Source organism: Balaenoptera borealis (genome assembly GCF_965194805.1).
Source record: "Balaenoptera borealis genome assembly, chromosome: 4".
NCBI classification, from domain to species: Eukaryota; Metazoa; Chordata; class Mammalia; order Artiodactyla; family Balaenopteridae; genus Balaenoptera; species Balaenoptera borealis.
Window position 1 is genome coordinate 41,845,758 of NC_138861.1, and position 27,206 is coordinate 41,872,963.

At 40.4% G+C, this 27,206-nt stretch overlaps 1 protein-coding gene across 5 annotated transcripts in view; it reads left to right on the forward strand.

Annotated features, from left to right (window-relative positions):
- Positions 1 to 27,206, forward strand: part of FHIP1A (FHF complex subunit HOOK interacting protein 1A) — a 266,738-nt gene that overhangs the window by 103,148 nt on the left and 136,384 nt on the right. Inside the window, exon 3 of one of the 5 annotated variants that reach the window (XM_082388961.1) lies at positions 9,442 to 9,548. The exons of the other annotated variants lie outside the window; for them this stretch is intronic. The gene's annotated coding sequence lies outside the window, so the exon portion shown is untranslated. The remainder of the gene's footprint in view (positions 1 to 9,441; positions 9,549 to 27,206) is intronic. 5 annotated transcript variants of the gene reach the window in all.

Genomic DNA, 27,206 nt, shown 5'->3' on the forward strand with positions numbered 1-27,206 from the left:
GGAGTAAAACAAGTATTTCAGTGTAGCAGTCATTTAAATTCTTTAACTGTATTGAACACATGGGCTGATTCCATCCTTGTAATAACTGCAGGAGACAGGGAAATGACACAGCTCCAGCACTGCCCAGTATGCACCCAGTACAGTGTTTTTTTAGTTGTCCTAGTGTGCTGTGACTGACAACAAAACTGTGTGTTGTTCAAGGCCATTAACAATAAAGTGAGTGGCCACAAAAAAAAATCTTCTTTTGTACTTAATGGTTACCTAGCACTGAATAATTTGGGGTTTCTAAAAATGTAAAACAGCTTAATAAACTTCTGAGCTCTGGACCATCTGCAAACCAATTTCATTTACCTAGAGCTAGATATTGAGAGCATCAGTAGTCAAACTTGAAGAAGCTTTCTTAATAAAGTAGGACAGATTATGCTATACCCAAGAGACTGATAGTCTGCCAAAGTTTGGTCAGTGACTTTTATTTAAAGGTGTGTTTTGCCATATGGCTTTCTCAGAAAGTCAACGATCAGGTCTCAGATTCTAGCACATTTGCATTAATAAATCATGTTCTTGAACTAGGGAAGGTGCAACGTATATTTTGGGGGTAGAATTTGAATGGGGTTATGGGAAATGGGGGAAAACGACTGACCTGGATGGTGAATAGGTAGAGAGGGGTGATTTTTTGGACAGGATAGTTAATAAAATATTTACTGTGACTGCAGGGCTCTACTAAGTTTTCTATGACCTTTGCCAAGGAAGTATTTCCACTAAATTAAAAAAAGACAAAACTTAAAAGAGTGCTGAATTTCAGAACATAAAAATATGAAGCCAGTTATGCAATATGGAAGAGATTTAGAACTGTGATAGTTATTTCTTAAATTTATTTACAAACCAACTTTGTTACCTGGGACAGAGGACATATCCTCCCACTTCTCTAAAAGAGAAATCAAATATGACATTCCATGGCAAAAATGAGACTTTCATAATCTCCAACAGGAAGTACTTATTTCTAGCTGAGATTTCCTATACCGAGAGGAGCACTGCTTAATTCAGTGCCTTGTACCACTGTCTCTGTTTATGCTGTGATAGCTGTATCTCATTTTTAAAAGGAAGGCAGTAAGGAGTGAGATAGAAACTAGAAAATGAGAAGCAAGAAGTTTTTTAAAAAAAGTTAAAACACGTTAAGTATTATTTTTAACCCAAATTCTCCACTTATTGCTCCCTTCTAGTCAATATCTGTATTCTTTAATATTTGATAATTAAGGGGTTATCTAATGTATTTTTATTTTCATATCATTATACATTGTTAAATGGCATGGCAGATGATCTTAGATCCATGTTATATTTTGTAGGAAATGTTTTCTTGGACTATTAAATGAACAGGGGGCATCTGTGATCTATTTATTATTTATTTTCAAAGCTATAAAGACCTAGAGAAAAGGCCCCCTTGCTCTCTCCATCCCTCCCCCACCCCGCATGAATTTAAACACCTTGAGAACCACAGTTTTAATCTGAGCGAGGGATAGAGGTGATCAGGAAAAGGACGGTGTGGGATAGTGCTTACCAGAGAGATCGTGTTATATATTATTTAAACAGTGAAGGCAAATGTTGCTTCTGGAAGCAGAAGCAGTACTGAAATTAGAGTCTCTTTCCTGAGGCATTTCGAGTCTGAAAGATTCAGGAGGAGAAGACAGAGAATATAGAATGAAAACCGAAGGGGCCGTTTCAGGGAGAAGACAAGCGGAGGTACCAGAGGAAGGCTGAGCAGTCAGGCAGGCCTTACCAGGCAGGGTTATGAACAGGTTTGGAAGAGGCGCAGAGAGGCAACTAGGCAGAGAGAGTAGGGGTTATATAACAGGATTGCATAATTTTACGTGGCTCTGTGCTTTTGAGTAACTCAGTTTTTATTTAATCTTTGACTGTCTCAGAAGGTGCAACATTTACAGTGAAAAACATCCTCTTGGGAACTTAAGATCTAGGAAAGACCAAGGCAGAAATAGTAATTTAGGGGAGAAAGACTCTGGGGACCTGCCTTCCTGCACAGTATGGTAACATTAAGTGTGCTGAGGTCTAATCACTGGCCAGCATTGTCTCCTTAGGTTGCTGGCTCGGGAATTGTTAGCCTTTTGCCTTGGGTGGGATCTGGCCCATCTGAAGGCTCCTCATCAGAGCACAGGAACCGAAAATAAAGTGAATGACTGTGGCCCCAGCTGGAGCTATGGGTGGAGGGTTGAGGGGCGAGATAGAGAGGGCCATCTTCTACTTGCCCTCTAGGTTAACAGCAGCACGCCACTGATCCACCGTCATTGGTTGAACCAAAACATCAGCTGTGTACTTGCATAGAAAGGCTCTCAGGATCAAGGTTTGACTTTATTATTCTTGCAAAGCTTAGAATTTTGGGGCTAGGGAGTTCCCTGATGGCCTAGTGGTTAGGATTGCGGGCTTTCACTGCCACGTTCTGGGTTCAGTCTCTGGTCAGGGAACTGAGAAACTGAGAGCCCACAAGCTTCATGGTGTGGCCAAAAAAAAGAAAGAAAGAAAGAAAGCATTTGGGGGCTAAACAAAAGTTGGGTCATTTGGAATTGGAAACCTACTTTGAGTCTTGAAACCGTGGGACACTGCCCTCTCGGGCTTGTCTGGACCTTGGCGGAGACAGAGCAGAATAAACAGGTAGCTCAAAAGTTGGAAAAATCCATTTCCCCACCAGTCAGTTCTTATATACTTTCCCCTTTCCCAGCCATCCTTCCTTAAAAACTACTTGTAACTTTGAAGGAACATTTGTTCCAAAACTTCTGCCCCCAGATAAACCAAGGAAACCCTTCAAGCAACAGATTTTCCTCCTTTTGGATTTAGATGAAATTCCTCCCTGCAGAATTTAGGCATTCTTAGGGAGAAAATACAAATAGCCCCTAACACGGGGCTACCCTTGTACAAATAAATATTTAATAAGTATTACTTGCACAGAGTAAATGAGATGGGAAGCAAATTCTCTCAGCCATTGGTACCACTGAAAGCATTTATTAAGCTCTTTACCTGCATGGGGCGCTGAGCCAGGGGTAGTGCAAAATACATTAGCAGATGTGACTTCTGCCCTTGGAGACCGAGAGCACCGTGTGTGAGCTTATTCTTGTTGAAATTTACCTCTGTTGTCATTCTCAGCTGACAAACAAGTAAACAGTGGTTGGGGCAAGGAATAAATAATGGTGGCCAATAGAAGGCCAGCACCGAGACTGCACCCAGGGCTCCGCCTTTGTTCACTCCACACTTCTTTACCATTGAGCTGCTGGAAGTGCTTTTTAAATACTGTACTTGGTACAGTTACTCCTAATGTTTTGTGTAGGTATAAATACATTTAAAGAGATATTTTCCTGCCTATTTTACCTCTCTGCCTTGACATGTTGTGATCTGGATTGGACCTCAGTTTGGTCAAGGATTGATTTATCTTTCTTTTTTGGGCAGGTAGCTTTTGGGAGGCCCAAATATTTTTCTTACTACTGAAAGTTTGAAAGCGTGGCTGGTCCTTGACAAGGTTGGGAACCGGAAGGAGAGTTTCCTTTTCTGTGCCCTGCACACCTCCTGTTTCCTTAGCTGCCCCACTCAACGTGTTGCAATCCACCCCCCAGCCCCCATCAACATTTTATTTATTTCAAAATAAGTTTAGATTTACAGAAAAGCTGCAGAAATAATATGGAGTGTTCCCATATGCCCTTCATCCAGCCTCCCCTAATGTTAACGTCATACTTAACTGATCAGCCAATCGATTCATGATTTTTACTGAGCACATTTTTTGAACCTCTCCTGTCCTAGGGACCTTGCTATCCTCAGGATCCAGTCATGGCATAATCCCTTTCTCTTACCTTCAAGGAGCTGGCAATCTATGAATGAGTTTTAGTGACTTAAAGTTTTATCTTCTTGTAAGAATTTTTACATTCTAAGACATTTTCCTGTTAACAGTAGTAGTGAATCCAAAGGTAACAGTTTCTAGTGATCACATTTCAGAGATAGTAGAATCTGGGTGAAGGAGGTTTTTTTTGAATTGAGGGACTCTTGAAATTGCTGTTTGCTTATTTATTGATTCTTCTGTTCACTTAGCATTTATTGACTGTCCCATATGTGCTAAATATTTTACTAATCTCTGGAGATACTTGAACTTCAAGATGTAGCTCTTGCCTTTAAGGAATTAATGGTCTAGTAGAAAAATACGCAGTTGCAAAACAGTATGAAGATGCCGTGGTAGAGATATGTACAGGGTGCCTGGAAACACATGGAAAGAGACCCCGAAACTCACCCTGATCTGACAAATTCTCATTAGTCTGCCCCAGCTAGAAAGAGCACTCCCTGGAGACTATGAAATACATACGTGCTGTTCAGTTCAAAATTATAAATAAGATGGCCTAGGTAAATCTGGGGAACTTGTCAGTGCTTTGTTATTTTGCAAATGGGTAATACATTGTCCCTCTGTGAAGTAGAGTTAAAATGTAGTTATTCAATGCACTGATATGTTAATTGTGGTTATCTTCCCAGCCCTTTTTCTGTGCATATGTTTACCTTTTAAAAAACTAGAATGCAGTCATTTTATAGATGCTGTTTTATATCTTGCTATTTATAATTAACTATATGTATGTATATTTGTATGTGTTTATATGTATGTATTGGGTTGGCCAAAAAGTTCATTTGGGTTTTTCCATAACAACCGGAACGAACTTTTTGGCCAACCCAATATATACACACATAATCTTTCCATGTCAATAAATATACTTTTCACACCACGTTTTTCAACATTTTATTATGAAAAATTTTATCACGAAAAATTTCAAACAGCATAGCTGAAGGAATTTAACAGTTAGAACCTATACATATCACCCAGGTTCTACTGTTAACATTATTCTATACTTCCTTAATCATATATCTATCTCTTTATCATTCTCTCTATTCATTAATCCATCTTAATTATTTGATACATTTCAAAGTAAATTGCTCATATCAGTATATTTACTCTACATAGTTTAGAATGCTTATCATTAACTGGAATTCAATATTTGTTTACAGGTTTCCTTTTGATGAGAATTTGTACTCAGTGAGATGTATACATCTTAAATATATATTTTCTGAGTTTTGACAAACACATATACCTGTGTAACTCAAATTCTATCATGACATGGATTATACAACATCATTATCACCCTAGAAAGTTCCCTCATGACCCTTCCAGTCATTTCCCACCCCCTACCCTTCCAGAGGCAATCACCGTTCTAATTGTTTTCACCACAGATTAGTTCTGCCTGTTCTATGATTTCATATAAATGGAATCATACAGTATACATTTGACCCTTGAACGATACGGGGGTTAGGTGTGTTGACCCTTTGTGTAGTCGAAAATCCAGGTATAACTTTTGACTTCTCCAAAACCTAACTACTAATAGCCTACTGTTGGCTGGAAGCCTTACTGATAACATAGTCAATTAACACATATTTTGTATGTGTATTATACACTGTATTCTTACAATAAAGTAAGCTGGAGAAAAGAAAACGTTACAAAAAGAAAATACATTTACAGTACATATACGTATTCGTTGAAAAAAATCCTCATAAAAGTGGACCTGTGCAGTTCAAACCTGTGTTGTTCAAGGGTCAGCTGTATACTTTTTTTGGTGTGGGCTTTCTTTCACTCAGCATAATGTTTTTGAGATTTATCCAGGTTCCTGTATGTTTCAGTAGTTTTATTCCCTTTTACTGCTGAGCAGTATTCCATTGTATGAGTATACCACAGTTTCCCCATTCTCCTATTTATTGGTGGACACCTGGAGTATTTCAGTTTTTTAGCTATTATGAAAAAGCTGCTGTGAACATTCTTCTACAGGTCTTTTTGTGGATATATGCATGTGTATATTTATATATTTACGTATAGGTATAGGTATATACGTGTGTGTATTCATGTGCATTCATATATATATATATATATATATATATATATATATATATATATATATATTCCTGTTTCTTTTGGGTAAATGCCTGGAGTAGGATGGCTTGATCATAGGGTAGGTATGTGTTTCCCTTACAAGAAACTGACAAACCTGTTTCCAAAGTGGTTGTACTCTTTTACATTTTCACCAATAATGTATGAAAGTTCCTGTTGCTCAACATCCTTGAGTTTGTCAGTCTTTTTAATTTTGGTCATTCTGGTTGGTGTGTAGTAGTATAATGCTATTGAGCACCTTTCATGTGCTTATTGGCCAGTTACTTCTTTTGTGAAGTGTCTGTTTAAGTATTTTGTCCATTTAAAAAATTGGATTGTTTGTTTTTTAATTATTGAGTTTTTGGAGTTCTTTATATATCTGAGTCCTAGTCCTTTGTTACATATGTTTTGTGGATTTTTACTCCCAGTGTGTGACTTGCCTGTTCATTTTCTTAACTGTGTCTTTGATGAGAATTTCTGTTTCAACAGTCGTATTTATTACTATTTAAAAAATATTATTGCTTTCTGTGACCTGAGTTTTCCCACCGCAAAATTATGATGATAGTCTATATTTCCCTCTAAAAGCTTTATGATTTTAGCTTTTATGTGTATATCTATATTATATCTCAAGTCAGTTTGTGTGAGTGATGTAAGGGTCACGGTTAATTTTTTTCCATATAGATACCCAGTTATTCCAGCACCATTTGTTGAAAAGATTTTTCTTCACTTATTGGATTGTTTTGATGCATTTGTTGAAAATCATGACTGTATATGTGGGGGTCTATTTCTGGGGCCCTCGATTCTGTTCCATTAATCTACTTTGATTACTCTTGTCTTGAAACATTTTTTTAAAAATAAATAAATTTATTTATTTATTTATTTATTTATTTATGGCTGCGTTGGGTCTTTGTTGCTGTGCACGGGCTTTCTCTAGTTGCAGCGAGCGGGGGCTACTCTTCGTCGTGGTGCGTGGGCTTCTCATTGTGCGGACTTCTCTTGTTGCAGAGCACAGGCTCTAGGCATGCGGGCTTCAGTAGTTGCGGCACGCAGACTCAGTAGTTGTGGCTCGCGGGCTCTAGAGTGCAGGCTCAGTAGTTGTGGCACAGGCTTAGTTGCTCTGCGGTATGTGGGATCTTCCCGGACCAGGGATCGAACGTGTGTCCCCTGCATTGGCAGGCGGATTCTTAACCACTGCGCCACCAGGGAAGTCCCTCTTACACCATTTTTAATAGTTGTATATTGTATGGATGTCCATAATCATATAGAATCACTCTGCCATTGTTGGGCATTTTGAAGTTTATAATTTTTTCTATTAAAAACAATATTGTTGCTAAGTGAAATAAGTCAGACAAAGACAAATACTATATGACATCCCTTATATGTGGAATATAAAAAATACAACAAACTAGTAAATATAACAAAAAAAGAAATGGACTCACAGATATAGAGAACAAACTAGTGGTTACCAGTGGGGAGAGGGAAGAGGGGCGGAACAATATAGGAGTAGGGGATTAAGAGGTACAAACTATTTGGGACTTCCCTGGTGGTGCAGTGGTTAAGACTCCACACTCCCAATGCAGGGGGCCCGGGTTCCATCCCTGGTCAGGGAACTAGATCCCACATGCATGCCGCAACTAAGAGTTCTCATGCCACAACTAAGGAGCCCGTGAGCCGCAACTAAGGAGCTGGTGAGCCGCAACTAAGGAGTCTGTGTGCCGCAACTAAGACCTGGTGCAACCTTAAAAAAAAAAAAAAAAAAAAGAGGTACAAACTATTACATATAAAATAAGCTACAAGGATATATTGTACAACACAGGGAGTATAGCCAATATTTTACAACTATAACTGGAGTATAACCTTTAAAAATGATGAATCGTTATATTGTACACATCAGCTACACTTCAGTTAAAACAATATGATGCATATTGTTTAATCTTTGATTATTTAAATTATAAGGGGCAGAAATAATTTATAAACAAAACTCAAGGCAAATATGTACAAGTGCAATGTTATTGTTTAACTTTACATAGTATCTTCTGATTTTTAGTTCTGGGACAAGTGAGAGTGTCTGCTCTTGGCCAGAAGGCAGAGAGAATACCCATGACCAACAGCTATGACGTCCTCATTAGCTGGCAGAAGAGAATTCACTTTGCTTCTAAATGTCATTTACAGATCGCTTCTATTATATTGTCAACCAAAATTATTAGAGTAGAGAAGTAGAAAGACTAAAAACTTTAAAAGGACTTTCTTAGAATGTACTGTTCTCCATGGGTCCCATAATATGTTGTAAACATGTATTTGTATTCATGTCATGTTATTGAAAATGAGGCGCAGATATTTGACCAGTTGTCTAAAGGCATTCACTCAATTACGGAAACAGAACAGCAGTCATAATTCATGTCCTGTGTACTGTCGGATGTGAGAGGTCATCTGTCTTAAGCTATTTTGTATGGTAATCAGCAAAGCATTTAGTTGTGTAAGTGATCCCCGAGGCACATGTTCTTATTTTATGTGGGTATATAAATAAAATTGTACCACTGTGTGAAGTGTTTCTAAATTCTTTGCTTCTTTACTTGATAATTTATCTACTTACAGGAGCAGTTTGTGGTGAATAGGCCACCCTAGACATCATTTTAGGTATTTGTGATGCTTTTCTTGGGGAAGATAGATTTTTAAGGGAAAAACAGTTATTTGGGGTGAATATTTGGTTTTTTTCCATGTTCTCAAAGTTTTGGTTTTTTCCCCAAATGGACAGAGAAATAATTGTGCATCATAATCTTTTAAGAGGTTTTCTTGTGTTTACAACAATAAAAATTAATATCTGTGGTGGAAAGACCACTGTACTGGAAAACTACAGTTTTCACAAATTATTAAGTCATCTTTGCAGTCTGTAATCAAAGTTTGATAGCTGCAGCGTGTGGCAAGCTAGATTTTGGCAAAGCAGACAGAGGACTATATCTAGAAGAGTAGTACAGAAATTCTGTATACGAATGGGTTCTTCAAACTTTGATACAGGCTTTTAGATATGTCAGGTATTAGAGATTCCCTTCCTGGAACATGTCAGTTATTTTTAGCCAAATATAAACTCTTGTCTGTGTGAAGCTTTCATTATCAGACTATGGTCTAATATAAATAAGTTAGAATCTTTTAGAGGGCTCCCCCCTTTTTCTCTCCTTCCTCCTCTTTCCGAGGGAGTGACAGGAAAGAGCACAACAAAGTGAGTCAAAGAGCCATTTATCCTCTTTTCCAGCCGCAAAGCTGATTCCAGCTCTCCATGGCGATCCTGTTACTAGGTCATTGTGGACGCAGGGCACAGGGGCCACCCTAACCCAGCTCCTATCTGGATTAAACGCACCAGATGGTTTAAGATAGAATTGTTGGGTGTGGTTGTATTGACCTTAAGGTTTCGCCCTGTGTCCCAGTGTGAATTGTAGGGGTCCTGCATGAACTCAATCTCCTATTATTCTTGATGACTGTCTCCTTTCCCACAGAACCAGATGGATGTCCTCAGTTTTCTGTTCAGGAATCTCCCAGGGGAAGTCGGTGGAGATTTCACCAGGTTGAGTGAGAGGACGGTCACAGCTGGCTGCCAGCTGATGTACACTCCCTTCAGTGTCCAATTTTCCAGTCTCCTGCCTGTTCTCCTAATGAGAAATAAGCCAGAAACTGGGACAGAACAAAAACCAAAACCAGAACCATAAAACAAGTTTAAGATGAATTTTATCCTTTGCCTCTCTGATCTTCTGATCTAATCATCCTGCTTTCAGCAACTTTTGATAACGTGTGTTATAGGTATAAAGTCGTTTTATGTGTTTCCCTTTTTTAAAAAAATAAGAACTGGGAGATTTGTGTGCTCATATCATTCTAAACTGGAAGCTGAAATTTAAGAACATTTAGTTCTCCCTCCTTCCCTTTGCACTGTGATCTCTGACACCATCATCCAGGTGTGTGTATGTGTGTTTGGTTTGTGTGCGTGTCTGGTATTTATGGTCCCAGAGCTGACTCTTGCTGCTAATGAGCATGATCATTTATATAGTGTCACTGTAGTGTAGGCATGTTAAATAATTGATCGGGCCATGGCAGGTAGAGAACGGCAAGGGTAATCCCTTTGTTGCTATGGTAATACATTTGGTTTAAGGGAACTGTTTGTCATTTGGATGCATGGATCTGGTGCATGTGACATAATTGCCCGTGGTTGAGGCATTTGGAGGGGAAAATCAACTTAAGAGGAAGTGGCATTTTGAAACAAATTAATATATACAGTTGTCCCTTCGTATCCACGGGGGCTGGTTCCAGGACTCATGCGGATACCAAAACCCACAGATGCTTCAGTCCCTTTTATAAAATGGCCATAGTACAGTCCACCTTCCAAACCAGGGGTCCGGCATCCACAGATTCGACCAACTGTGAACTGATAATGCGGAGGGCCGCCTGTGTATCAGAGAGATTTGGGCTTACCACTGTGGAGGGATTTACTCTTTTCTGTTAAAAGGCTCATTCTTGGCTAATGCATCAGCATAGAGAATGAGGCTAGTGACAGATTTGTTTACTTGCTAACGTGGTGGGATTTGATCATTTATTGTATAAAATGGTTGTTGTGTGAGGTTTGCATTCTTCTTTCTATTATCCCTAGGAGGGCTCCCTTTAAGTGAAATTGATGCCATAGTTATTAGGGATCCTGAAAGGAAAGGACAACATATTCTCTCCCTTTTATTCTCCATTAAAAAAATCTGAAGTCCTTAAAAGTAGGAGCTATGGGGCTTCCCTGGTGGTGCAGTGGTTGAGAATCTGCCTGCCAATGCAGGGGATACGGGTTCGAGCCCTGGTCTGGGAAGATCCCACATGCCGCGGAGCAGCTGGGCCCGTGAGCCACAATTACTGAGCCTGCGCGTCTGGAGCCTGTGCTCCACAACAAGAGAGGCCGCGATAGTGAGAGACCCGTGCACCGCGATGAAGAGTGGCCCCCGCTTACCACAACTAGAGAAAGCCCTCGCACAGAAACAAAGACCCAACACAGCCATAAATAAATAAATTAAAAAAAAAAAAAAAGTAGGAGCTATATTTATGTATTCTTTCAACAGAAATTTATTGAGTGTTCAGCTAGGTGCTCTTAGGGTTTGGGAGTGCAGTAGGAGCAAAGCGGCTGTGGTCCTGGACCTTAGACGTTAGACGCAGTGGACCACGTCCACTTACCTTTGGGTTCCGCCTTTAGCACCATCCTTTGCCTTACAGACACCTTTCTCAATAAGTGTTGGATAGATTTTTAGAGTAGTTCCTTTCTTCCTCCTTCCCAGTACAATCTCTTAATATGTGTTTTTTCCTAAAGGTTTGTTAATACCATTTGTCGCTAACGGGCACAGAAGGAGGTGAAAAATTAAGTGACATAAGCGTGTGTCCTTCCTTTGATCCCTGCCCTTCTTCTGCTTCGTGGCTTAGCTCAGGTTCTACCTCTGCCAGGACGCCAGCCAAGCCAGTAGTAGTCTCCTGGGTATTCTATGCAGTTAATAGGACATAGTTTATCCTGTTTTCATATGTTATTATGTAACTTTTCCTGTCTTCTTGTCACATCTCTTAGATGTGTTGAGGCAGAAAAAAAGCTAAAAGCCAGTGGTCAAGTCCCAACATCTTTATTTTATAGAGAAGGAATTCGGCCTATAGAAATTAAAAGACGATGGTTAATAGAAGAATCATGAATGGTATCCAGATGTCCAGGCTCTGAGATCCCTTCTCTTTACTCATTTCCAAGAGGAAGCACCAGCAAGTGCCATGCTCTCAACTTGGAGTGGGCGTCTTGTGACCATGGGATGACGAACACAAGAGCCGACTCTAGGACTGGCTGTGAGTTTAGGCATAATGGGTTATGACAGTGGTTAGGTAATGCAGAACTAATAGATGCAACACTTTATCGGGTATTTTAATTTGACATGTCAAGCAGTTGGAAGCCACTGCAGGCTTTTGAGAGGAAGCTTAACGTGAGCAAATTAACCCTGAGGGAAGATGCAAGAGATCCTGGCTGCTGCTGTGTGTCAGTACGGTCGGGGGCAGGGAGGACAGCAAGAAGTGACCTTGGAAGGGAAGTGTTACCCATTTGACACATAGAAACTTGAGGCTCTTTGATTTTGAACTGAGATGCTATAATAAATACATGACAGAAGTAGGAATCAAATTCTCAAATGGCACGTCAGCACCATCTTTTTTGATCAAAGTCGGTTTTCTGATTCGGAATTTTGATGATTATCTTATTTTGTTTTCACTTGCTGAAGGATCATGCTAGTATTACTTAACCTTCATCCCATGCCTATGCTGCTCTAGCCCTAGCCCTGATTGAACTAGGTTGAAATTAAGAGAAACCTCTACTAGATTAAATAAAAAGGGAAATTTATCAATAGGATTCTGGTATCTTAAGGGACTTAGGCTCAGCCTGCCCTCAGACCAGGAACTGGAATGCCAGCTCGGCACTCATTTTCTTTCCTTCTATCACTGAACTAGTTTTCATTCCACGTAGCCAAACTGGGCTGCTTTTTACCTCCTGAGTTTGTGTCCCAGTGATTGAAGCAACTGGAGAAACTCATTTAGCATTTTCCAATCCTGATTTAAATTTCTAGGGGAGAAAATTTGATGGACTCAGCCTATAATCAGCAAAGGTGGGAGACAGGGCAGCTGGCTCATGTAACACCAGAATGGCTGCAGTTCCCACCCTTGAACTGTAGGTGTTGGGGGCAGAGAAGAGGGCCTACCTAGGCAGATACTCCCAACAAATTGAAAATCCCCACTTAAAGTTACCCAAATTCCTAAAAAGTTATGTGCCATTTGTTGCATAAATGTTTTGAAATTTCTTTGTGGCATAATGAGGAATTAGATCTATTCAGCCCATTTTATCAACTTCATCATATAAAAATAATTCAGAACCCTAGCTTTTCCTTGCAGCTGGTGTTTTGCTGCTCACCTCTATTACTTTCCAAACCCTGTTGGAAAATGAGCTTTTTGGGGGTAACACAGGGAGTGAGAAGTTAAAGGTCTGCAATACTTTAGTATAATGTCCCTGACAATTAAAATGGGAATTTTCACACATTAAGAAATTTTGTTCATCATAAACCACGTTTCTTTTGATTGTGTTTTTAATCCTTCCCAGAGAGGTTTAGAAATGAATAACCTTGGGATGTTCAGACCTCAGAAGGTTTGCTAGCTTCACAGATTCTGATTTTATTTATAGGCTGCAAGAAGACACTCGGTGAAGTTTGTTGTGATTCACTGCTCATCACCTTGAGCTATTGCCACTCAGTGCCAGGAAGGCATTGAATCTTGTGCACTGAGAGAATAGAATAAAAACCGTGTAGCTTGAAACAGAAGCCTAAGTGTTATCTCAGGGATTTCTTATAACATATAAGATGGACTCAGGCCAGTGGCTTCAGAGCTGAATTTTTCTGTTCACTCCCACCCGTGAGAAGTGAATACTTTGTCAAAACAGCAGCTGCTTTGAGCCTTTTTCTTTTGGTGGCTGAAAGAAAAGCTAACAGGAACAACAATTTTCAAGCTCAGCTGAGTAGTGGTCTGAGGAAAAGTAAATCTAGGTAAATTACACCTTGGCCTGTTAGTATACCCCTGTCTCCCTCCCCAGGTTTGATTTGTGCAGAAGTGCTTGTCTGCTGCCTCTTTTAAATATATAGCAAACAAATTTGCTATGTTACATGCAGATTGGAGAGAGGCACTGAAGCAGGTAGCTGTGAAATGTACATCAAGGGTGTCCCCGAAGCCCTTGTGCATTCTGTTGAAATATACAACTCACATACTTAAACCAGAAACACGAAGTGGAACAAATTGGCTTGCAAGCCAGATAATAAAATAAATGATAAATGGAATGGGACCCCAAAGCTGCTCCAGAAGGGCTGGCATGGGATTGGAGGCCAGGCTGGAGGAGGTGGGTGTCGGGAAAGGCTTCGTGTAACAGCTCCTGCGTGATTGATGCAGCTGGTTATTTTGACTGTCATTTTCTAAATTATGTATTTGTGTGGGGCGAGGAGGGAGGCTTTGCTTTAAGGTTTTTTTGTTTTGTTTTTTATTTTAAGGGGGCTTGGGTAGACTGCTTTGGTTTTTTTTCATTCCTTAATGAAAATTTACCCCAAAGAGAAAACCAGCAACATTGGTCTTCATTTCAATCTCAAGAAGGGTTAGAGTATTATTTTTCCCCCCTCAGAGGAGGCTCTCAATGGTGGCAAAGGTACGAGGGCTTTGGAACGTGACTTGGTGTTTCCCTTCGTGGAACTTCTTGAAGATATCAAATACCTAGCATAACGGGGGTCCCCTCCCCTGGGTTGTTTTCTTGGCTAGCCTGGATCTCTGAAAGGCATCCTGAGCCTTTCTTTGCCAGATGGATCATGTCCTGTCTCCCAGTCTGTTCAGTGAGGTCCTACAAAGAAGTCTGGTGAATGATTCTCTGCCCCTCTGCCTCTCTCACAGATGGATGGAGACTCCTTACCTGTTACCTCTGCTTCCAAGGGACCTCAGGTCATAGGAAGTTTATTGTGAGATCCTAGGAAAAGGGAACAGCCCAGCTTCAGGAAGGGCAGGGAATTGGAAACCTGGAGGCTGGAATTAGAAGGTGTTTGGATCCCCACTGGTTCTGGGAGCCTCAGCTGAGGGGCCGTGGAGTGTCGTTCTGGGCATCGACCTCACTGTTAACCCTGCTACTCTCCAAGTTGCTGTTCTGTTTTGGGGCCTATCTGCTTCACTCTGTGCTGACCACTAGCTTTACTTCCTAATTCAACTCACCAGTAGATTTTGAGTGGCTGAACTAACTAGCCATCACCTCTGAGATTAAACCATGGTTGATGGACAGCCTAGGGATTAGTTGCTTTTAGATCAGGTTCCCACCCCTGTCAGATTCTCAGATTCTGTCAGATTCTCAGATTCTGTTCCATATGATTAGCGGGTTGATGGTGTGTGTGTGTGTGTGTGTGTGTGTGTGTGTGTGTGTGTGTGTATGTGCACGCGTGTACAGAAAATCATTGCCAAGTGCTGCCCTCAAACATTGGTTGGGAACATTACCAATTTCCTTTAGAAGGGGCTGTGGGCAGGGCAAGCACCCCATTGGGGTGAAACGTCCACCCTCACATAATGCCCACAAGATACCAGTAAGATGGAGGTTATTATCCCTGTTTTGAAACTGAGGAAATTGGGGCCAAAAGAGGTTAAGTACTATGCTTAAAGTTATCGACTTAGTTGGCGGCAGCGCTGGGATTTGAAGCTAGATTTATTTGACTCCACTAGGCCATGACGTGTTTTGTACTTTCTCGGAGGGGCTGGGGCCGTGAGTTTTTTCCTAGTGCGTGATAACCAGGATAGCTTCTTATTTTCCCCTCTCAAGGAAAAGAGCTTCTAAGAAAGATTGTGAGTTTTCTGTTATTGAAAGGAAATAGTTCAAACTCAGTCTTTTGACGGTGGTACTATTCTCGCTATAATACAGCTGAGCTGGGGGCTGCATTGGAAGGGCTCTCACACTGAGCAGTCTTCATCTAAGTCAGCAACCCTGGAGGCAGATGTTCCAGGAGAAGATCCCATCAGTCCTGCTCGTTTCCCCGTCACAGGGTCTGTGTACCGGTTCTCGTCCTCATTTAGGGATTTGTCATTTCTCTCCAGCACATGGAGCCTAGAGACCATAACCAGGGCAGTAGCTTGGCGACTGGCACACAGTAGGCATATGGTCCATGTTCACTGGACAACTTGGCTCCACTGCCTGTCCTCAGGGAGGGACCCTCTTTTTTTTTTTAAATAAATGCAGTGCTAATTTTTTTTATTTTAATATTTATTTATTTTTGGCTGTGCCGGGTCTTAGTTGCATTATGCGGACTCTTAGCTGTGGCCTGCGGGCTTCTTAGCTGCGGCATGTGGATCTAGTTCTCCGACCAGGGATCGAACCCGGGCCCCCTGCATCGGGAGCGCGGAGTCTTATCCACTGGACCACCAAAGAAGTTCCAGGGAGGGACCCTCTTGATGAATCACTTTTTCCTCATGCCACAGCCTCACCATTTCTCTTTGTTCAAATTTTACCAGCCTTGGGCAAGAAGGTGGGTTTTCTGATACCTGTTTGGGGAATTCTTTGGAATTCTGTTTGGGCTTCTCTGGTGGTTCAGCATTCAACTTCTATGGCTCTAATGATTTTTAATCTTGTAAACTGTGCTTTGCCAGCTCCTTCTCTTTCCTGCCCCCTCCCTCCCTTTGACGTTACCTCTTTGGTGGCTGCATAGTGATGAATTCCGAGCTAGGCAGATCTGGGTTCAGTTCCCTAGTCTGACACGTCCTGGCTGGGTGACCTTTGGCAAGTTACTCAGTCTCTCTGAGCTCGGGGCATGTAACAAAGCACTTAGTACAGGCGTGGCACATAGTAATGACTCAAGAAAATTTAGGTGCTGCTAATATATTATAATGATAATCATGATAATCATGCGTTTTCTTCTGGGGACTGTTAATGCTCGTTTTTCCCAAAGGGGGGAGCTCTTAACTTTGAGCTGCAGCAACAGTCATGGACAGAAGCCTTATTAATCTGCGGTCTTTTTGTTTATATTCTGTTGTCATCCTAGGATTTGAAGCATTTCAAGTGTTATAAAGCAAATTTCGTATGAAGATAATTATCATGTTTCTAATGTAGTTGGGAACTGAGGTGTTGTAATTGCTGATGTGCCAGAAACCCTTCCAATGAGGTGCAGTGTGATTTTTTTAAGGCCTTCATCTACTTGGTCATAATTAGGGACATTTGGAACGCTCAGGCATAATATCTGCTGATTCGTACACTTTCATTAAGCAATCAGGATTGAATAACCCAGTGACCAGACTTTCAGGGGGTCAGGTTCCACTTTCTGAGGAGGAGGAGCCAGTTTTGCTTTCTCTGCTTCTCTTGCTGCTTGTTTTCCCGCTGTTATCTTTACTCACATTCTGTGTTCGTCTAAAACAGAGCTAGCTGCTCTACATTTTTTTGAGGCCTTGATTTTTATAGAATCCCTCTTCTCCATTTTCCTCCTTCTTGCCTTGTGAACCAATCTGGCTAAATCCCCGTGTTAGAGCATAAAATTTTTGTGTGGCACTGATTATTGTGGAGGCACTAAAGGTGATTAATAATGGAATGAAAAAGTTGAAGTTAGTGCCTTGAGAATCAGAAGAAAGAGGGAGAAGAGTAAGGACAAAACCATGAGAACTTAAATGGATTGTTGATTTCATATCTAAGTGTCGTCTTTAAAGACTCTGAGCTCCTTAAGAACAGGGCCCATGTTTGACTTTGTTCTGTGTTGTATGCCTCGTACTTAGCACTGAACCTGGTGCGGAGTAGAATTTGTTGAATACATTAATGGAAAAACAGAGGCCCACTGATACTTATATAAATTACATTGATATCTACAGGGACAGAGCTTGGGCCAGAATCTGGATCTCCAGGGCCCAGTGAGAGATGTATAAAAAAGGGAATGAAGTAAAAAAGGCAAGAATTAAAAAATAAAATAAAATAAAGCGGCACAGGAATATATTTAAGAATGTATAAGAAAGTTACAAAATAGAAAATGTAAATTTCACTTGCTGGTAATTCACATGGAAAGAACATAGAGTATTGTGGATGTGTAGCATTGTGTAATTCCCTGCTGACATTTGATTGTTTTTCAGAAAGCAGAGGTTGAGCAGCTGCATAATAATTTTGGTATTGTTTGGCCTGTGTCTTTTTTTGGTTTTTGTCCTTTTATTGCTTAAACTAGGATGACTTTGCAAGCTCAGAGTCTCATTATTGATTCCCTTTTCCACCTTAGGTTTATGGTTGCTGTGTTGAATTTCCATTAATTTCAAGACTCTTTTCCTTGCTATTAATGCAGATTATGTAATTTAAAACCCATTTTCATTTTTCTGATTCTTTATACATCAAGCGGATCAAAAGCTAGTATGACAGATATCTTCATTCAACAGGATTTTGAGTTTTAAGCCAGTTCTCCAAACATGCCCTCTGTTGTGCAGGTTGCATGGGCCAGGTACTGTTCCTTTCCCTACTCCCCTGGCTACCCCCCTTGCAGGCACACAGAGGGGCCACAGGGGTCTCCTGGAGGAAGATGGGTAAATGCTCCTTAAACACTCGGGCTCAGGGATTTCCCTGGCGGTCCAGGGGTTAAGACTCCATGCTTCCAGTGGGGGGCGTGGGTTCCATCCCTGGTCGGGGAACTAAGATCCCACACGCTGTGCCATGCAGCACGGCCAAAAACAAAACAAAATAAAACAAGCAAACCAACAATAAACACTCAGGCGCGTTCAGGCAGCATAATGGGTAGATTCTCCTATCGTCACATCCTGAAGCTAGGTAAGGATTCTAACTCCTGAATCAGGTCAGAGAGGAGGCTGGTGGTGGTGGCTTTCCTGGATAGGGGTGGAGTGTGTGTGTGTTGGGGGTGAGGAGTAGGAGAGCGTAGGCTGACCATCAGCCTCCTCCCATCCTTCCCTTTTCAGTTCAGCAGCGTGTGTTGACGACTGTGATGTGTGGTGGGTGGAGGCTTCCTTAGAAGACAGAGGCCAGAACCACCCATCTTGCCTTGTTATTAGAAAGCACCTGTCTGTGTTTTACCTGGTGACGTTTTCCTGGGTGGATGCGACACTGCTGACGGTCAGATAATAATTGTGGCCCCGAACCGGTGGGGAGAAATCAGTACAAGCCCCTCACTGTAGGGCTGGAGTGCATATAAGAGGGAACCAGAGTCTGGAGTGCATATAAGGACTGTTTTTGGTGGCATCTAGGATGTAGTTCCTTTAGCTCACTGGAACACACACCATGACTTCCAATTATGTAGGCGTCTAGAAAAATTAGTTTTGAAAATCCCTAAAGTATGCCCATAGACCTATTTACCAATCGATCTGTAATTATTTATTGATCATGTGCCATGTGACCAGACCTGGCCAGCCCCTGCTCAGATAGAATAGTAAAATTTGGTCCAGGGTTTTTGGACTGTCATTCTGTTTGTGATTTAGGTTTTTAGGGAAAACCCATTTACCCTGAAATCAAGACAGATAGCCTCTGGGAGTTCTGAGTGGAAATTCATCTGTTTCCTCTGTCATTTTAGAGAAGGTGCTGCACTTGTACTTTCAGCGGTGGGATTATGCGCAATCAGCGGTGATGAATGTATGAGCATTTTTAATTAGTCTTCATGCCCTCTGTCTAATGTAATCAGAAACCCACGATCAGCATAGAGATTTATAATCAATCGTTCATCATCTTCTGAGGTGGGTATAAACCCATTTGCTTTTAGCCTGCAACTTAAAATACCTGCTTTAGAGAATTATTATTTAACCAGGCAGATATCTATAAGCCAAGTATATTTTGAACATGTAGACTTAAATCCCAAATTGCAGATTGCTCTGATTAAGTGTAATTGTGTGAATCAAGGTATCTGTAGCCTTCACTAGAGAAAACCTACCAGCAGACAAAATAGTTTTAGAGAAAGAGTATCAGACTGGCATCAAGGAGGCCTGAGTTCTAGACCTAGCTTTGCGAACCCCAGTTTCTTCATCTGTAAAAATAAAAGAGGATCGAAATAGCTGGAATTTAAGTCCTCATTATGTCATGCTGAAGGTGAGTTACTTAATAGAACACTAATAGTAAACATTTTTGAACCATTTAATATGTGATGGGCAGTAATAACATTGTGCCTTAGGCAGGTGCATGAATGCTGAATGATCTCATTTATTCCCACGTTGCCCCATGAGGTAGTTACTATGAAATGGCCACCTCTGTCTTAGCCTGGGAGTTCTTGGTGGGGAAGCTGATCTCTGTAGGGTAAAGATTTGGGGATGTCAGATAAGAATTCACAATGATTATCTAAATAAAGATCATTGAATTGAATACAGAGTCCTACGGAGATGATCTTTGGTTTGCCTTAGTGGGTCTGACAAAATTCTGCAATTAAAGTGAAGCTGACAAAGTAAAATTTCTAATTTAACTGACAGCCAGGTAATCCCTCTGTTTTGATCTGCTATTAAAATGATTTTATTTTTCCCCAAAAGTGAAATTCTAGAGAATCCAAGAACAAGTTAATTCTCATGTTGGTCAGCAGCACTAGTGAGCATGTATTGATAGTAACTGGATCACTTTCCTTCCTGTACTGATTGTTGGGAGTGTAGGTTGGTACAGCTTTTTGGGAGCCCACTTACATCAATAGCTTTCGGGTGTGCATACCCTCTGGCTCATACCCTTTGAGCCAGAATGTCCTCTTCTGGGATTTCAGCTGGAGGACAAAATCAAGGAAATGCTCAAATGTTCAGTTAAAAGAATGTTCATTGTCAACTGTTTGTAACTCTGAAACCTGGAAGCAAACTAAATATCCAACCATTAGCAGATCGGTTAAATAAACATATTTAATGTTAAAATATATCATTAAAATGTCATATGTTGCTAAGCAAAAAAAACCCTACCCAGTTTAAACAGCAGTATGTGCTGTGTGAGACCATCTTAGTGTAACCACATGAACTAGCAAATATGCACACATAGATATTAGTTTAAAGTAGTATATCTGGAGCTTAAAATAGTTGTTTTTTTCTGGTTGAGTGATATTACATTTTGTTGCACATCTGTATTTAAAACATTTTTCTGTAAAGAATCTGCATTGTTTTAAGAAATTAGCAAAAGCAAACAGTACAAACTTCCTGAAATAGAAACCCCAGCTCAATCCAAGGGCTAGAAATTGCTTACAAAACTGAATTTGTAAGGAAATGCAATTTTTACAAACAGGTCCAATTCTTATCCTGAGGTAATCCAGTTTGGTTAACTTGCCTTTATTCACATTGATAATTGAAGAGGTCTTTGAGTTCTTTGAATCAGGATTTAGAAAAATTTCACTCTGATTGTGCCTTATTAGAAATCAAAAGAAACTAAAAAGAGAAAAAAAAAGGCACTCTCTGGGGACCAGCCTTTTTCCTCCCAGTAATAAAATTAATACCAGTGAAACTTATTAATTGTAGAAATTTAGAATACATAGATGTGCAAAACAAATAAAATTAAATAAAACACATACACACAATCCCACTTGCCGGAAATCACCACTATTGACATTTTGGCTATATCCTTCCAGAATTTATATTATATATAGATAAAAAGTATGTGGATATGTATGTGCGTGTGTATTTGTAATCACCTACAGAGATATATGTATAGCATTTTGTCAACTGTTTACTTACCAGTAGAGGACAGTCCATCAGACTGTATAGTTGAGCTCAGGGACCATGCCTTGTTGGTTGTGTCAGAGTTCCCAGTCAACAACAGTGCCTGGCACATAGCAGGAATTGAGTAAATATCCATAGACCGTCTGCATCTATCTTGCCTATCTTTCCAGGTCAGCTGTTTTACTCCCAAAGATTATTTTGCTGACTTGATAGAATCTCCTGTTGTGGACGTACCACATTCAGTTGTTTCTAGTCTTTAACTATTAAAAAAGCACTGCTGAAATTAAGTACTCTTGTAACTAAATGTTTGACACATCATAAATTATTCATTACAATTAATAGCCTAAAAATGGAATTGTTGAATCAAAGGATATATATGTTTTTCACTTTTGATAGCATTGCCAGATGTTCCCCAGAAAGGTAGTGCCATTTTATATTCCTAGTGAAGGAATACAGTGCCTGATTTCACCTACACACTTGGGAGCATGGACCTTTTCTTTTTAATTGAAATTTTATTGAGATCATTGTAAATTCTTACGCTGTTGTAAGAAATAATAGAGATGTTCCTTGTACGCCTTACCCATTTTCCCCCAAAGGAAGCATTTTTGCAGAAGTATAATATCATAACCAGGATGTTGACATTGATACAATCCTCAGATCCCCGGTTTTACTTGTACTCATTCGTGTGTACCTGTATTACTATCTTAAGTTCTATTCACGTTTACCACTGGAGTGGGTTTGTGGGTCCACCACCACAGTCAAGACACTGAGCAGTTCCAACACCACAAGGGTCCCTCCTATTGCCCTTTTATAATCATGCCACTTCCCTCCTGTGCTCCCAGCCCCCATCTTCCCATACCTAACCCCTGGCAACTAATTTGTCTTCCATTCATAAAATTTTGTCATTTCAGTGTGACCAAGAAGGGCTTAATTTCCAAAATATACAAACAACTCATACAACTCAATAACAAAAAGAAAACAAACAATCCTATCAAAAAATGGGCAGGAGGCCTAAATAGACATTTCTCCAAAGAAGACATGCAGATGGCCAACAGGCACATGAAAAGATGCTCAACATCACTAATTATTAGAGAAACGCAAATCAAAACTACAATGAGGTATCACCTCACACCGGTCAGAATGACCATCATCAAAAAGTCTACAAATAATAAATGTTGGAGAGAGTGTGGAGAAAAGGGAACGCTTGTACACTGTTGGTGGGAATGTAAATTGGTGCAGCCATTATGGAGAACAGTATGGAGGTTCCTCAAAAAACTAAAAATAGAGCTATCATATGAACCAGCAATCCCACTCCTAGGCATATATCTGGAGGAAACTCTAACCCGAAAAGATACATGCACCCCAGTGTTCATGGCAACACTATTTACAATAGCCAGGACATGGAATCAACCTAACTATCCATTGACAGAGGAATGGATAAAGAAGACGTGGTATATATATATATACAATGGAATATTACTCAGTCATAAAAAAGAACGAAATAATGTCACTTGCAGCAACATGGATGGACTAGAGACTATCATACTAGGTGAAGTAAGTCAAAAAGAGAAAGACAGATACCATATGATATTACTTATATGTGGAATCTAAAATATGACACAAATGAACCTATGTACGAAACAGAAACAGACTCACAGACATAGAGAAAAGACTTGTGGTTGCCAAGGGGTGGGAGGGATGGGGGACGGATGGATTGGGAGTTTGGGATTAGCACATGCAAACTATTATATATAGAATGGATAAACAACAGGGTCCTACTATATAGCACAGGAAACTATGACCAACATCCTGTGATTAAACCATAATGGAAAAGTATGAAAAATAATGTCTATATATGTATAACTGAATCACTTTGCTGTACAGCAATTAGCACAACATTGTAAATCAACTATATTTCAATAAAATAAATTAATAAATAAATAAAATTTTATCATTTCAAAAATGTTATGTAGAAGAAATCATGCAATATATAACCATTTGGAACTGGCTTTTTTCACTCAGTATAATTCCCTGGTCATTTATCCAAGTTGTTGGTATCGATAGTTCGTTCCTTTTTATTGCCGAGTGATACTTCATGGTATGGATGGGCCACAACTTGTTTAACCATTTGCGTATTGAAGGAAATCTGGGTTGATTTCAGTTTTTGGCTGTTACAGATAAAGCTGCTGTGAGCATTTGTGTACAAGTTTTTGTGTGAACGGGAGTTTCATTTCTCTGAGACAAATTCCCAGTAGGTCGGTTGCTGGATTGTATGGTAATTGCATGTGTAGTTTTCAGAGAAACTGCCAAACTGTTTTCCAGAGTGGCCGTACCATTTTACATTCTCACCGGTAGTGTATGGATGATCCAGTTTCTCTGCGTCCTCATCAACATTTAGCGTTGTTACTGTTTTATTTTAGCTTATTCTGATAGGTGTGTAGTGATGCATCATTGTGGTTTTAATTTGTATTTCCCTAATAACTAATGATGTTGAACATCTTTTCATGTGCTTATTTGCCTTTCGTATATTCTCTTTGGTGAAATGTCTGCTCATGTCTTTTGCCCATTTTCTAATTGAATTATTTGGTTTTTTTTACTGTTGAGTTTTTGAGAGTTCTTTAATATTCTAGATACTGGTCCTTTGTCAGATATGTGGTTTGTGGATATTTTTTGCCAGTCTTTAGTTTGCCTTTTAATCTTCCTCATGTAGTCTTTTATAGAGCAAAAGTTTTCTTAATTTTGATGAGGTTCCGTTTGTCAATTTTTCCTTTTATGGTTTGTACCTTTGGTGTCAAGTCTCAGAACTGTTGGCCTAGCCAGCATGGACTTTTGACTTGTTCCTCAGAGACCCTCTCATCCTGGCTCTTCCCCTTACTAGCTGAGTAAGCAGAGGCATGTTTCTTAATCTCTCTCTTCTTCAGTTTTCTCATTCGTAAAATGGGGATAAGAATACTATTTACCTCATAGGGTTGTTCCAAGGATTAAGCCATTATATGTAAAGTGCTTGGAGGAGGGCCTGGTAAACACTTACGATTGTTGCTAATATTTTTATTATTACACCTCTCACATCAGTATCACCTTGGGTGCTTGTTGAAATGCAGATTCCTGGATCTCCACTCCTAGACCTACTGAATCAGAATCTGAAGGGTTAGGGCTCCAGGAATCTGCAGTTCAGCAAGGTTCCCACATGGTTCTTACAAAGGCTACGGTTTTTGAACAGTTGCTTAAGCTGCCAATCATTTCTGTTTCTCCGTGGGAAGAGAACCCCCTGGTGTCTGTTTATTGGTGTGGCTGGGTGCTTCTGCCAAGGCGAATGCCTTCTCTCTGCGAGTATGCCTAGTGTTGCCAGAGACTAACCAAAGTTTCTGTAGGGTCGAGTTTGGTGGGACTCTGTTGTTCCACTGGGGTGAGGCAGGTGTGAGACCACAGGGAGTGCTGGAGTCTGTGGTAAACTGGAGCATGAATACCGCACCTAAAGGCGTCCAAATGAAAACAGTAGTAATAAAAAAAATCAGTCTGTGGGCTGGATTCAGCATTCTGGCTGCCAGCTTTAATGGTCTTGCACAGGTATGGAGTTGTGTCTTTTGTGGCGGTGGGGGGCAGTGTGGGAGACTGTTTGCTAATCTGTGTGTCAGTTTTCTTGTAAACGGGCTGCTCAAGGCCAGCAGTTTTTCTACCGGCTTGTCTATTACAGATTATCATCCAGTGTAAATAATGGAAATTAAAGTCCGGAGATAACCTCAGGCTATATAGACAGCAGTACATACTTCCTTTCTCACAAAGAATGACTCCATAGGACTTTTCCCACTAGGGATGTCACAGAAGGACATAGCAGTTCTTCCCAGGGAGACTTAACTGACATTTCCTCTAAACAGGACGTAACATTACTTGCCTGGAGATACCGTTTTAAGCTAGAAGCTAGCTCTTGAAAGCGCAGCTGGCTTCTTTTTATAATACAACAGGAGTTCTCTTCACCAGTCTAAGTGGGCCCCTGGATTGCCAGTTCTTTCTCTTCTCTCTGGAGAACACACTGGTTTCTTTCCACACCCTGCTGAGTGCTCTGTCTGGTTGGCTAATTCTGGGGTGCTCTGGAGGGCCAGACTTCTCCTCCCACTTTTGAGTTGTGTGCATTGTTACAGTAATTATATACTTTCATCAAGTAACATAAAATCTGATGAAATGTGTGTGTGTGAAAGGAAAGCTGTTTGTTTCTCTGAAGTTGAATTCTCTGCAAAGACTAAATAAAGGCAAATTGCTGTAAGACATTGCTGTCAAATTGGATGTGGAAGAGATAACTAAAAGACTGGGAAGATGTTTAAAATATAGAATGATTCTACACTTAGATTGATTCACACTGAGATTTTTCTCAGCTTCAAGTAGACAAACTGGAAATCGTATATTATACATTATGAGGATGGTTTGTGCAAGAAAGACAGCTTTGAACTTCAATCAGTAGACCTGTACTTGAAGAAATAGCTTTGGCCTGTGTGAAAATATTGGCAAATAAATTTGCCTTTTTACGGTTCATGATGAAATAAGGTATTTAAAATGTGTGTATATGTCATTTTTAGTGATTCCCTGCCGTAAATGACATTGTCTGTTAATCTACCAACCACCACCTTGTTGCAGCAGGATTTCTGCAGTCGTTGGTCCTGCAGGGCTACATGCTGACGACTGAGTAGCTGACAATTGACTGAGACTAGTCTGTAGTCAAGGGGTTGGGGAGGTTCTCTCTTCAGAGAAAACAATGCTCCCAAAGCAAAGTATTTATAAATACCTTTAAAAAAATTCTTACAGAAATTTAAAGTTTGACTCTTTTATACCATAGCTCTGTCTAGTTTCAGCTTGTCAAATACTTAATTATCAGTAATTATACATTTGGTAAAATCAACATTTTTGTTTTCCCTTCCTGCGAAAAATTTTTCATATAAATGATGCTCATGATTTGATATAAGGTGATACACAGTGATTCATTTTTCAAGTTCAGGGGTACTCAGATTACTCTATGGCAGTGAAATCGGGTATAATAAATTATCTTTACTTCAGAAGTGAACTGATACATTGTTTTATATAGGATCTTAGTGATAAAAATAAGAGGTCTAGAAAATAACAAATATCAACCATCTGCTTGTCCGCCCGACTCTGTTCTACTCCCCCTGTGCCCTCTGGGTGTGTCCTGCTTTCCCATGCCAGGCAGGCTTCCCAGCTGCTCAGGTCAGCTCACCTGACCCATGGCTCTAGGAGTGTCGGCTTCTGTGGCTCTCTGGACCAGGGACCCTTCTAAGCAGTGATGCTGAAGGTAGAAGAGGCAAGCCAATTTGAATAAACAATTACTCACATTTTTCCTTATAGTGACTTGGGTCAGAGTCTATGAGAGAGACACTGTTGAACAACACCCCGCCGAAGAAGAAAGTTTGCCTTTTGGATACGTATGTACCCCCCTAATGGGAACCAATGAGGCAGCTGCCCTTGTGATCTGCAGACTATTAGATGAAGCTAGTGTTGTCACTTTTCTTTTCTCTAGGCTGTTCGTCTCTAACCTTTAAGGGTTTTTCATGCACCAAACTGGTATTTAGATCCTCTCTTGCCTTAGCAGCAAAAGATGAGAGAGAGATAATCACTTATTACCTGTGGATGGTAAGGGCCCAAGAATATTTGTTGAATACATGGATGACTTTGCCAGTCTCAACAGACGTGGCTTGTATTTGCTGATAACCCCAGGTGAAGACAGGCATTGTCAGTGAGGCTATTAAAGCATTAAGCTGAGAGTGGGAATGTTAATGCAGGTGTAATGTGGTCCAATTGCCTGGCCTGAGCGGGTAATTGGACTTTTGCCACGGCACATACATTTGTGCAGTCCTTTGTGATCTTTCCTCTTTTCCGCCATGAGAGCTGATTCTTTTGAGGCTCATGTCTGTGTCATCACCATCCAATAATATTCATTAAGCTCCTACAAGCTGAGTACTGCTGGATTCATCCCTTTTAATGAGCGTGAACATTTAAGTTGAAGGATAGGCTTTTATGTGACACTGCTTTGTCCTGGAAGGGCTAATCTGTGAGTACATATGATTTTGGCACGTTG